General features: G+C 38.1%; 1 long non-coding RNA gene across 1 annotated transcript; it reads right to left on the reverse strand.

Annotated features, from left to right (window-relative positions):
* Positions 1-208: 208 nt before the first annotated feature.
* Positions 209-11,942, reverse strand: LOC141275887 (uncharacterized). Its single transcript, XR_012324448.1, has 3 exons — positions 11,841-11,942; positions 5,651-5,759; positions 209-1,819 (listed from the first exon to the last, which is right to left on the reverse strand). It is a non-coding gene; the product is annotated as an uncharacterized lncRNA (long non-coding RNA).
* Positions 11,943-12,167: the final 225 nt, after the last annotated feature.

Consider the following 12,167-nt stretch of genomic DNA (forward strand, 5'->3'; position numbering starts at 1 on the left):
CCTGGAAGCTTTAGAACATACTTGATTCTTGTCATTAAAGCAAATCTTTTGTTGTTGTCTCCAGGGCACAGAAGCATTTTCATGGCATAATGGAGTACAAAGTACATTAAGCCTAACTCTACTTCTCATCCTCTTTTACTTTAAATAGGCAGAAAAGAACAACCTCAAACACATGTTCCCAACAAATAAAATACATATACGATTATGTTTAGAAGACGTTTATGCAACATATAGTTAGACTGATTAATTAATGGACCTTTCGCCAATTGGCACAGTAAATATATATGTTCAATGTGCTCAATTAAAAAGAAGACAATAACATATTTTTACAGGTTAATTATCTGAGAAGAGTATTGTGCCAGCACACTTGATACTACAGTATTTCATGCTTGACAGGTAATCTTCTTTCAATTATATTTACTGCTAAATGTTTCTTGGATCAAGCTATTAAATTATAAGGTCAAAAGTAAAATGATATGAAATTACAATGATAAAGGGACACATATCCCACTTTATGAGAATAGAAGTTCTAATTTCTTTTCAGTACTACTAGTCGTGACCACAGTACTAATTTGAGCCCTTACTATGAGCCACTGTGCCCATATACATTTAGTTCTTACAGTAGTTCTGCAAAGGGCATATAATAATCCACAGTGTAAAGCTGAAGAAAGTGATTCTCATAGCTGAAAGTCACATAGCTGGTGAGTGGCAAAGTCTAGATTCAAACTTAGAGTCGTCTGACAATGCCCAGGTTGTTGACCACTATGTACACTGCTCAATTGTTGCACCAATAAAAAAGTGCTTGAAATAATTATAGATTTGCCTACCCTGAAACTGCAGTGATTTAAAGACATCAAAGTTGCCAGTTCCTTAACCACATCTACTTACAGTAAGAAATTACATTTTATTTCATTTCTAAAACAAGATTAATTCTGCAGGCCCATCGAAACTTGAGCACACAAATCCTACCTCCAAATGAAAGATGCTTGTTTTCCATTATTCAACACATGGCCCTGTACAGAGGCAATAAATATATAGTAGAATTTTCATTCAAATAAATGAGAAGAGAGGTTTCTTCTTGTCCTGATTCAGTGCCCATCATTATGGATTATGATGGCTCTTCCCAAACTTTACTTCATTCACTCCACTCTTTCTACAAAACTCCAGTAATGGAATCCATCATTCAGATATATGTGCAAAGCGAAAGGACTGTATTAATACAGTTGCTGAAAGTCAAGTTGATAGAGCACAGGAAATACATCCTAATAAATGCAACATTAATGTTTGTGTGGGCCTTGGAGTGAGGGGTAGAAGAATTTTCAGTTTAATGGAATATTTTGCCTCTTGCTATGAAAGTGTGGCTTAATAGTCTTGTAATTGGTCATTTACAGAATCCTCCATCTCTGGGTTTCATGCTTTCTTTACTCTGCAGCTGTTGATTCCTTCTCTTGTTCTGGATGGAAGATAGCAACGAAGCCACTTCAAAGGGCTCAGCCTGCCTTTTTGTGTTATTGTTTAGATGAAGATATTTCCATTTATTAAAGCACACTATTTAAACATTTTTATCATGTTTCAAACTTGACTGTGTCCTGAAGGTATGAGCACAGGCAGACATAATGGGGGATGTTTTCCAGGAGAGAACATACCCTTATCAAAGGAATTATCAGAATTTTCATGTATGGATTGAGAATCAAATTCTGGAGTTAGACCTGAATATAAATTCATACTCACAACTTATTACCAGTCTCATCTTGATCAAACGGTTACCACACTTCTCATCAATTTCCTTATCTTTGAAAGCGGAATAAGAGAAGTATGCCTGGTGGAGTTATACATAAAGCTCATTTGATAGAATATTCATAAGGATTTTGCACAAAATATACATGGAAATATTTTAGCACCGAGTTTAGCATGCGATTCGTCTTCAATACATTTAAGAGCTATTATTTTTTTATTATGCTATCATTAAATATCACTATTACTTAAACATCATTATTGCTAACATTGCTGTAAAACTACCGCAATAACCCATGATGAATTCCCCTCTTCTGTTTCTTTTGTTTAAATGGAAAATATATATATAAATGTAGACAGAGAAGACTTTAGTGATCCTATTCAATGGCGTGAGAATTTCCATGGCACTGATTAAAACAAATCCTGAATTGCATGGACTTAAGATAGCAGAGAGGGGCTTCCCTGGTGGCGCAGTGGTTGAGAGTTCGTGACCCGATCCGGGAAGATCCCACATGCTGCGGAGCAGCTGGGCCTGTGAGCCATGGCTGCTGAGCTTGCGCGTCCGGAGCCTATGCTCCGCAACGGGAGAGGCTGCAAGAGTGAGAAGCCCGCGTACCGCAAAGAAGAAGAAAAAAAAAAAAAAAGATAGCAGAGAGGCTAAGAGATTTGAAGTTAGACATCCCCAAGTGTGAATTCTACTGTGACCCTCTTCTAGCTCTAGAACCTTGAGGAAGTTACTTAAACTTTCTGAGCTTTACTACTAGTTTCCTCATCTGTATCTTTTTCAGGACTATTTATCAAGCATCTTCCTGTTCTCTATGCTTGGACGTATCAATGAATAAATTAGACAAGAGCCTTTGCCTGCGTGCTCCTTCTTGCATGCTTTCTCCCTCCTTACACTCTCGTGTGGAAACGGATGTTATAAATAAATTCTATGCTTTGTCACAGGTTGATGGGCGCTATGGGATAAGGAAAAGGATGTGAAGCTCACTGAAGAGGCTTGGGTTGGGAGTGCTGGAGGAGTGTACAGGTAGGTTCTGATTTTAAATAGGGTAGTCAGGGTGGATTTTATAAGTTGACATTTGAGCAAAGACTTGAAGTGAGGGAGTTGTCAGAATGTATGATGGGGAGACCACTCCCTGGGAGCAAGAATAACCAGTCCCAAAACTAAGGCAGAAATATGCCGGGCAGCTTGGAGGAATATCAAGGAGGCCACCCTGGCTGACTTAGTCAGTGGGGAGGAAGAGACAGCAGGAGGGCTGGAGGTCGGATATGTGATGGGATGGATTGGGTAAGTCCTGGGAGGCCATCACATGCATTGTGTCTTTTACTCTAAATGTAGGCAGTCAGGGGCAGGATTTTAGCCGAGGTGTGGCATGAACTGTCTCTTGTTTGAAAAGCATAACTCTATCTGTGGTCTTGAGGATGTGGGGAGAGAGTAGAGTCAGGGAGAATCTCAGGAGGTGACTACAGGATCCTCGAGGTCTATGTTGGTGGCCTGCACCAGGCTGCTAGCGGCTGGTAATTCTCAGAAGTGGCACATTGGGAAGGTTGTGACAGCATTTCGTGGTAGATTGAATGCAAGAATGGAAAGGAAGAGGGGGTCAAGGGTGAATTCGAGATGTAGGGCCTGGGGAACTGGAAGGGTGTGGTTACTGTCACCTAAGATGGAAAAAGTTTGGGGTAGAGCATGTTTGGGGGATTAAAGACCAGTTTTGGAGGTATAAGATTTGAGATGTTTTTGTGACGTCCAAGTAGAGATGCTGAGTACACAGTTGGATACACAAGTCTGCAGTTCTGAAGAAAGGTCTAAACTAGAGATACACTTTAATACAATGGAGATATTAAGAATAATTACATGGAAGCGCTATTTTAAAGATAAAATGAAGTAATGCAATTAGCACTCTGTCTTCTCAAAACATTTAATAACTGTTAGCTAAAATAATTACCTGAAATGAAAAAATACCTATAGTTTGTTTTGTTGTTTGCAGTAAAAGTGAATAAAATGTCACAATTATTTTAATAGTATTTGTGACACAGTAGTTTTAGTTAAGATACCATGACTACAAACATTTACAATAAACCTTTCAGTCTCCTGCTTTTCACTCTGATAGGGTACTTGGAACCATATTTTATAAGGTTTAAGTAAGTTGTCATAGGGTACCTCTTTAATTAGAAGTAATTCTGAACTGCCTAGTTCCATGCCGTTTTATATACATATATGTATAATTATTATTTTATGATTTATCAAACTCAGTTGAAAATTTGCATCACTGATATACATTAGAATTTAAGCATTTACCCAGGTATTCAAGGAAAAAAAATGTACTTGTCTTGTAATTTCCATAGGGGTACTTACTTTCACATCTCCCCTTCACTTTGCAATTGCAAACATGGCAGGGGAAATATTATCTTACTGGTCTTTGAGTTCCCCTTAGCTATCTGCAAGTCCTTAAACAGCCTTTGTGACTTAACCAAAATTCTCTTCCATCTTCATTCCGCTAACAGATATTGGTCTAAGCATGTACTTATACTAAAAAATGCATGACCACGTTGTCTCTACCCATCTATAATTTTATGTTAACACTATCATTATGTAAGCTACACTTTAATTGTAATTATAACAGATTTTATGTCAACACACATCCATTTCTAGTGTTCATCTGGTGTTCAAGGGGAGAGCAGCATGTCGTAAATTTTATCAAAATATAACATCTGAAGACTAGAACAGAGGGTAATTGTGTAATTCTGTATTCACTCTAATTTAGTTCAGTGGAGTTGGCATAATAGAATTAAGATGAAAAAAAAAAAGACATTGAGGTACCATGGCTCCCTCTCCTAACACACCCTTTTCGTATCCGAGAGCAGAGACTCAGCACCTTTCTGTACAGAAATGGAGACAGGAAGAGGCCAGAGGATGAATGATAGGCACGAATGAGGTGGAACTTTGAAGAACAACATGGAAATGAAATACTTCTTTTGTATTTGGTAGGTGGGGAAAATGTACCAGCGTGTATGCCTACTGGGACCACGTTTTCCAGAACAGTTAAGCCCAGTGTCAACTGTGCTGTCCCACCTTCCTCGTAAGTAGGAACATACTGTTACTTGAATCTTTGCTTCCTGTTTCTTGATAGCTGGTTGAGAAGATTATCACAGGAACTGCATCTTGTTGGCAAATACACTGTTTTGAAATGATCGACACTCACTGAAGAGTGGCAACTCCAAGCTTGCTCTCTCTTGATCTTGGACTATTTAAGTCTGGAGTGCAGGAGTGGGTTATGGGGAAAGACCATTGGAATTCTTATGTCTTCAGCATAATGGTTATAGCATAATGGTTAGGAATGTAGGTGCTGGTTCAAATCTCTGCTTTCCACTTGCTAACCATATGAGCTTGGGCAATTTACCTGATTACCTGAACCTCAATACTCCTGCCTATAAAATGATGTTAATAATATTTCATCCCCATAGACTTGTTTTCAATGTTAAAATGAAGTCACTTACACCAAGCACTTAATACAATGCCTAGAGCATAGTAAAGTCTATTATTATTACTATTACTACTACTACTACTATTATTATTATTACTATCACGATGCCAGGTGCTGTTTTTCGTATGTGCCTTATTCCATTATCTTCTGCCCTGTCCCCCCATTTCTGTCTTGTTTCTGTACAAGGGTAGGTTTGTCACAAAGCATTTTCTTTCCCTAGTGTCTGACTCTTAGTCATCAAGGTGACTGATCCACGACTCGGCATTCATTGCTGCTCGTTGAAGCAACCCATTTTGAGAAGGGGAGTTGGATATTGATGCCAAGTTGGGTCAAGGACAGAGAATTTTCTCTCTTCTGCACTCAGCTAAGTGAAATATTCAGGCCTCAGAAGGAGAATCAGGCAAAGGGCAACATGCTTAATTTCATACCTTAGTGATTAAGAACAAGTCAGACAGGCTAGATTTGAACTCATTTCCGTCATGTACTGACAAGGGGATCTTAGGTGCTTTTGTAACCCGTCTGAGGCTCAGTCAACATCTGAAAGAGACGAATAACATTATCAGGACCTAGCGTATAGCCTCGTTGTAATAAGTGAGTAAATCCTTTTAAAACGTTCAGCACGTTGTTTGGCATATAAACACTTAATAAAATTTAGCTTCTTTGACTACTACCACTGGTAATATTATTAAGTAGCTGAGCAGATCCAAGGCCCATTTTTTTCTTAGATTGCACATAATCATTTGGACAACCAGCTCACATTGATCAACCGTTGCTTATATATAAACCCCCATGAACCCAAAGGTGCTTTAACTCTCTCCCAGTCAGAGCCTGTTCTGGGGGCAGAAGCAACACCGGCACTACCCCCGTCATCTTTGCCTTTATCGTCACTACACTCGCCTGCCGTACTGAGCACTTTCTGTGTGCCAGGCACCAAATTTAGCCCTGCGTATGCACTATATCATGTAGTTCTCACACTCAGGTGGGAGACATTATCATCATCCCCAATTTTCAGATAAAGACGCCGAGGTGTTGGAAAGGTAAGAAACTTGACCCACAGCAAGAGATGGAGCCGGAGTATTCAAACCCTTCTCTCTGACCTCAAGAACCCTTAAATATTAGCATACTACTACATCCTGGTAAGAAAATCTGCTTCCAGCCACTCTGGTGAGAGTAGAAATGATTCTCAGTCCCCACATTCCTCTATTGCCCATGCCACCCTAGCCTCAGGACTAGGGGGGAAAGGAAGTGATCTCTTCAAAGAGCAGCCAAAGGGAACCTACTCCCTTCTGCCTTTTCGTAATCAACTAACCAATATTTTATTTCCTTCTTAAGAGTCCCCACGTGTTCCTTTTGGTACTTAGCTTGGCCTTTTAGAATTCTGACATTCTGTACATGACTCATCCACTGTATTTCATGTTAATTTATTGAGGTCAAGTATAGGGTCTTACTCATCCTGAAGTCCAGTTATCCCCTGTCACATCTAACTCTGTTCTTTTCTTCTTGTAGGACATCTGCAGATATTTATTTGAATTTTGTTGAATTGTTCTCATCAATAGTAAGTACATTAAAAGTTATACAGAAAGTGCTTTCTTATAAGGAAAACCATCTAAATAGATTTCTAGCTCTTTACTTTTATAGCACTATTGTAGAGATTATAGATCTCCAGGTAATATTTTTTAGATTGAGTTCTTCATATCATCTTATTTTTACATATAATGATAAATCTGAATTTTCTCTATCAAAGCTCCGAGACTTCACTGGCTTGTAACTTAGCGTGTTGATTATGTGTGGTTGACTTTTCCATTTACAATGATGTTTGATCCTGGTAAGGATGGGGCTGGATAGGAAGGTACATCTTAGGGCCATCAGTTGGTTTTGTAGAGAACTAACATAAAGATCTAAAGTCTCATCATATTTCTGCAGAACTCATGAATCATTTTATTTTAATTCCATTCATTCAGGGAGTATAAAACCATTTTCAAATTGTTATTCCTAATTTGTTCATCTTCTCTTCCTTAGTCTTAGTGAGAAGAGAGCACTAAGCTGAATGGAAGAAAGTCAATATGACCACTGGGGCCGCTAGGGTAGGCATCAGTCCCAGAGTTTTGTTTTCATCTCTCCGCTATGAATATTGGCTAATGTCTTGAGTGCTTACTTGGTGCAAATTACTTAGCCGACCACGGCAAATGGATTGTGTCATTTCATCCCCTGATAGTCATACAAGTAATGTATATATTATTATGATATCCCATAATGCATACATGGAACAGAGCCTCAGAAGTAGTTATTTGCTCACCAAATTATGGTAGATGTGGAATTTGGACTGAGGTCTGATAGACTCCTCAATCACTCCTAGTGATTTTTACCACGAAATTAAAGTTGTATACCTCTGGAGAGTAGATAGTTTCTAAAATTTCCTCAGCTCTAACGTTTTATAATTAAATTTTTGTCTGATGGCAAGCTTAACAGTTAAGATGGGTAGGAAGGAATGCCAGCCTGTTGAATGGAATTTCTCTGAAATAAACCTGTTTTATGACACCAGTTCACTCATTCATTCACTCAGCATGTATTGAATGTTTGCTCTGTGCAAAGGCATTTTAGGCATCACAGTGGAGTGAGTGCCCCTTCCATAGACTCTCCTGCAGCACTCAGAGAAGTCTTGGACTGGTTTGCCTGTTATGGAATGGGGCTTGGTGATAGAAGCCTGGTTTGTCCTCCACTGATAAAACTAAGACATACTCATATGAGTTTATAGGCATCTTGAAGCCATGGGATAGTAACACACATGAATCTTACCATTTTTGCCTGGGATTAATGATATAAAGGCTTTGGATTTGGGTATGGAAATTCGGTGCAATTATGGGTGTGTTGGTTCTACATATATATGGATATCACGTGTCATCAGCCTGCAGCTACCTGCCATTCTCACTACTCTTTCTTTTCACAAACCAAACAAGTACCTTCTTATCCCTCCTGTGGATAAGCTCTTGACAGTGGCACTAGGGCCTCCCTCAATAAGTACATCATTGGCTAAACCAGTGGTTTCTCAGATATGCTCATTGAACAACCCTTAAGGTGGATTGACATTCCACTGCCAAGAATAGAATATGGTGTTCTTTAGAAATCGGGGGGGAAAAATAGGCCACCAGATATACTTTCTTTAATTTAAATTGTTTATATATATATGTATGAACAATTGTTATATATGTGTATGTATACTTGTTCATATATATGAATGATTTAAAATTGAAGAGGTAGATATATACATACATATATATATGTATATTTAAATTTTGGCTTCTGTTAGCAAGTAGTAAATTAAATTATTAGCAGATCCATACTGCAGGGAAATAACCAATCAGATTTCATTCAATAGCTTGCTTTTTTGTAGATTTATGGTTGTGATTTTATATCTGCAGGTATGTTTGCTGAAGAAAATATTTCTACCACTTTACACAAAATTAAATTCATTTAATACCATTGCGTCATGTCTCAAATGTCTTAATACAGTTTTAATCTTGAATTGCATCAGAAGTATGAAATTAGAAACATACCCCCAAATCATTTGAAGATACCATTACTTTTATTTCCCTTATACTTTTGAGACTTTTGAAAAATAAGTATTTAGTTGTACTTACCTGTTTCTGTCTCTCTAAGGATAGCAAACACTGAAACACAATTCTTTTTAAAAGTCAATATTAAAACTGTATTGTCCAAGATGATCAAAACTAAGGAAGTGGCAAAGAAATTCAAAAATTTAAACTTTCAAAGGGTGCTTTTTTTGTGAATGTGTAGTACTTGTTCTTCTGAAGGAATTAATCTTTTTAAAAATTTAATTAACTTATTTTTTATTGAAGTATACTTGGTTTACAGCGTTGTTAATTACTGCTGTACAGCAAAGTGACTCTGTTATACATATGTATATACATTCTTTTTCATATTCTTTTCCATTATGGTTTATCACAGGATATTGAATATAGTTCCCTGTGCTATATAGTAGGACCTTGTTGTTTAGCCAATCTATATATACCAGTTTGCATCTGCTAATCCCAAACTCCCAGTCATCCCTCTCCCACCTGCTTCCCCCTTGGCAGCCACCAGTCTATTCTCTATGTCTCTGATTCTGTTTCTGTTTCATAGATAGGTTCATTTGTGTCATATTTTAGATTCCACATATAAGTGGTATCATGGTATTTGTCTTTCTCTTTCTGACTTACTTTGCTTAGTATGATAATCTCTAGTTGCATGCATGTTGCTGCTGCAAATGGCATTATTTCATTCTTTTTTTTATGGCTGAGTAGTATTTCATTGTATATATGTACCACATCGTCTTTATCCATTCATCTGTTGATGGACATTTAGGTTGTTTCCATGTCTTGGCTATTGTGAATATTGCTGCTGTGAAGATCAGGGTGAACGTGTCTTTTTGAATTATAGTTTGGTCTGGATATACGCCCAGGAGTGGGATTGCTGGATCATATGGTAGGTCTATTTTTAGTTTTCTGAGGAACCTCCATAGTGTTTTCCACAGTGGCTGCACCAACTTACATTCCCACCAACAGTGTTGTAGGAGGGTTCCCTTTTCTCCACACCCTCTCCAGCATATGTTATTTGTAGACTTTTTAATGATGGCCATTCTGACTGGTGTGAGGTGGTACCTCATGGTAGTTTTGATTTGCATTTCTTTAATAATTGGCAGTGTTGAGCATCTTTTCATGTGCCTATTGGCCATCTGTATTTCTTCTTTGGAGAAATGTCTCTTTATGTCTTCTGCCTATTTTTTTGATTGGGTTGTTTGCTTTTATTGTCATCAAGTTGTATGAGCCATTTGTATATTTTGGAAATTAAGCCCTTGCTGGTCGCATCATTTGCAAATATTTTCTCCCATTCTGTAGGTTGTCTTTTCATTTTGTTTATGGTTTCCTTTGCTGTGCAAAAGCTTGTAAGTTTGATTTGGTCCCCTTTGTTTATTTTCATTTTTATTTCTATTGCCTTGGGAGACTGACCTAAGAAAACATTGGTATGATTTATGTCAGAGAATATTTTACCTATGTTCTCTTCTAGAAGTTTTATGGTGTCATGTCTTATGTTTAAGTCTTTAAGACATTTTGAGTTTATTTTCGTGTATGGTGAAAGGATGTGTTCTAACTTCACTGGTTTATATAAGGCTGTCCAACTTTACCAACACCACTTGCGGAAGAGACTGTCTTTTTCCCATTATATATTCTTTCCTCCTTTGTCAAAGATTAATTGTCAAAGATTAACTGAGGTGTGTGGATTTATTTCTAGAATACAGAGTATTCTGTTCCGTTGATCCATATGTCTGTTTTTGTGCCAATACCACGCTGTTTTGATTACTGTGACTTTGGAGTACTGTCTGAGTCTGGGGTGGCTGTGCCTCCAACGTTGTTCTTTTTCTTCAGGATTGCTTTGGCAATTCTGGGTCTTTTATGGTTCTGTATGAATCTTAGGATTATTTGTTCTAATTGCGTGAAAAATGTCATGGGTAATTTGATAGGGATCGCATTAAATCTGTAGATTGCTTTGGGTAGTATGAGCATTTTAACAATGTTAATTCCTCCAACCCAAGAACATGAGATGTCTTTCCATTTCTTTGAATCATCTTCACTTTCCTTTATTAATGTCTTACAGTTCTCAGCATATAAGTCTTTTGCCTTCTTGGTGAGGTTTATTCCTAAGTATTTTATTTTTGGGGTTGTGATTTTAAAAGGCATGGTTTTTTTACATTCCCTTTCCGATATTTCATTGTTGGTGTAAAGAAATGCAACCAATTTCTGTATGTTAATCTTGTATTCTGCTACCTTGCTGAATTCGTTTATCAGTGGTAGTAGTTTTCATGTAGAGTCTTTAGAGTTTTCTCTATATAGTATCATATCATCTGCATCTAATGACAATTTTACCTTCCTGAAGGAATTAATCTTGAAGTTCTACTAAGACTTTTGGGATACCTGTTTTAATGAGCCACTACTTCCTGCCTGAGATTGCACTATGCACCAGAGATTCTAGAATTAGCATAGTAAAACTAATAATGCAAACAACAGCAACAAATCTTCACAAACCTTCCTTGCAAGGAAGTAAAGTCCACTGGAAAAACAGACAAGTGAAACACACATTCAAAATGGCAGTGATTCTCAAACATTTATGTGCTGAAAAATCATGACAAGCATGATAACCAGGGCAATTACTAGACCCCTTCTCCAGCTGGTCAGGTGTAAGGTCCTGTAACTCTATTTTTGGTGAATGCCTCCAGGAGAGTCTGAGACAGATGTTCTCAGTTGTCGTGAACCTTTAGTGTGCATCAGATTTGCCTGAGAATATTGTTAAAACACAGATTGCTGGGCTCCAGTGCCAGAGTTCTAACCAGTTCCCAGGTGTGGCTGATATTGCTGGCCCAGGGACCACATTTTGAGAACAGCCTTTCAAAACTCTGCAGTATGCGGTAATGTGTGTTGTGAATGCAGTATGCAGTTGTGTGTGTTGTGAATGAGACGGGCCCAGAGAACCAAAGGAGGGCAAAGGGACTCTGCCCTAAATTAGCCAAAGGTAACAATAGCAGCTACAATTGATTGACCCAAGAAAAAATTATAAGAACTTTACCTGCATTTGCTCATTTAATCCTTTCAGTAAGGTACATAGGTGCTACTTAGTGTTCCTCTTTTACAGGGGTGTCCAGAGAAGGTAACAACTTTGCCCACGTCCTAAACTGGTAAGTAACAGATTAAGAATTCAAGTCTAGGAAGTCTGATTCCAGAGCCCACACCTCTATCCTTACTGCTTGTAGAGAGGAGTAAAGGGTTGTCAGTGAAGCCTTCCTGGGGGCCCTGGCCTCTGAGTGTAGATAGAAGGATGAGTGGACATAAAGATCATTATTTGTGTGTGGTGGGGGTAGGGGAGGAAGTATGAGGGCTTCCAGAAGAGCCCGCC

Source organism: Tursiops truncatus, chromosome 11, assembly GCF_011762595.2.
Source record: "Tursiops truncatus isolate mTurTru1 chromosome 11, mTurTru1.mat.Y, whole genome shotgun sequence".
Classification (NCBI taxonomy): Eukaryota; Metazoa; Chordata; class Mammalia; order Artiodactyla; family Delphinidae; genus Tursiops; species Tursiops truncatus.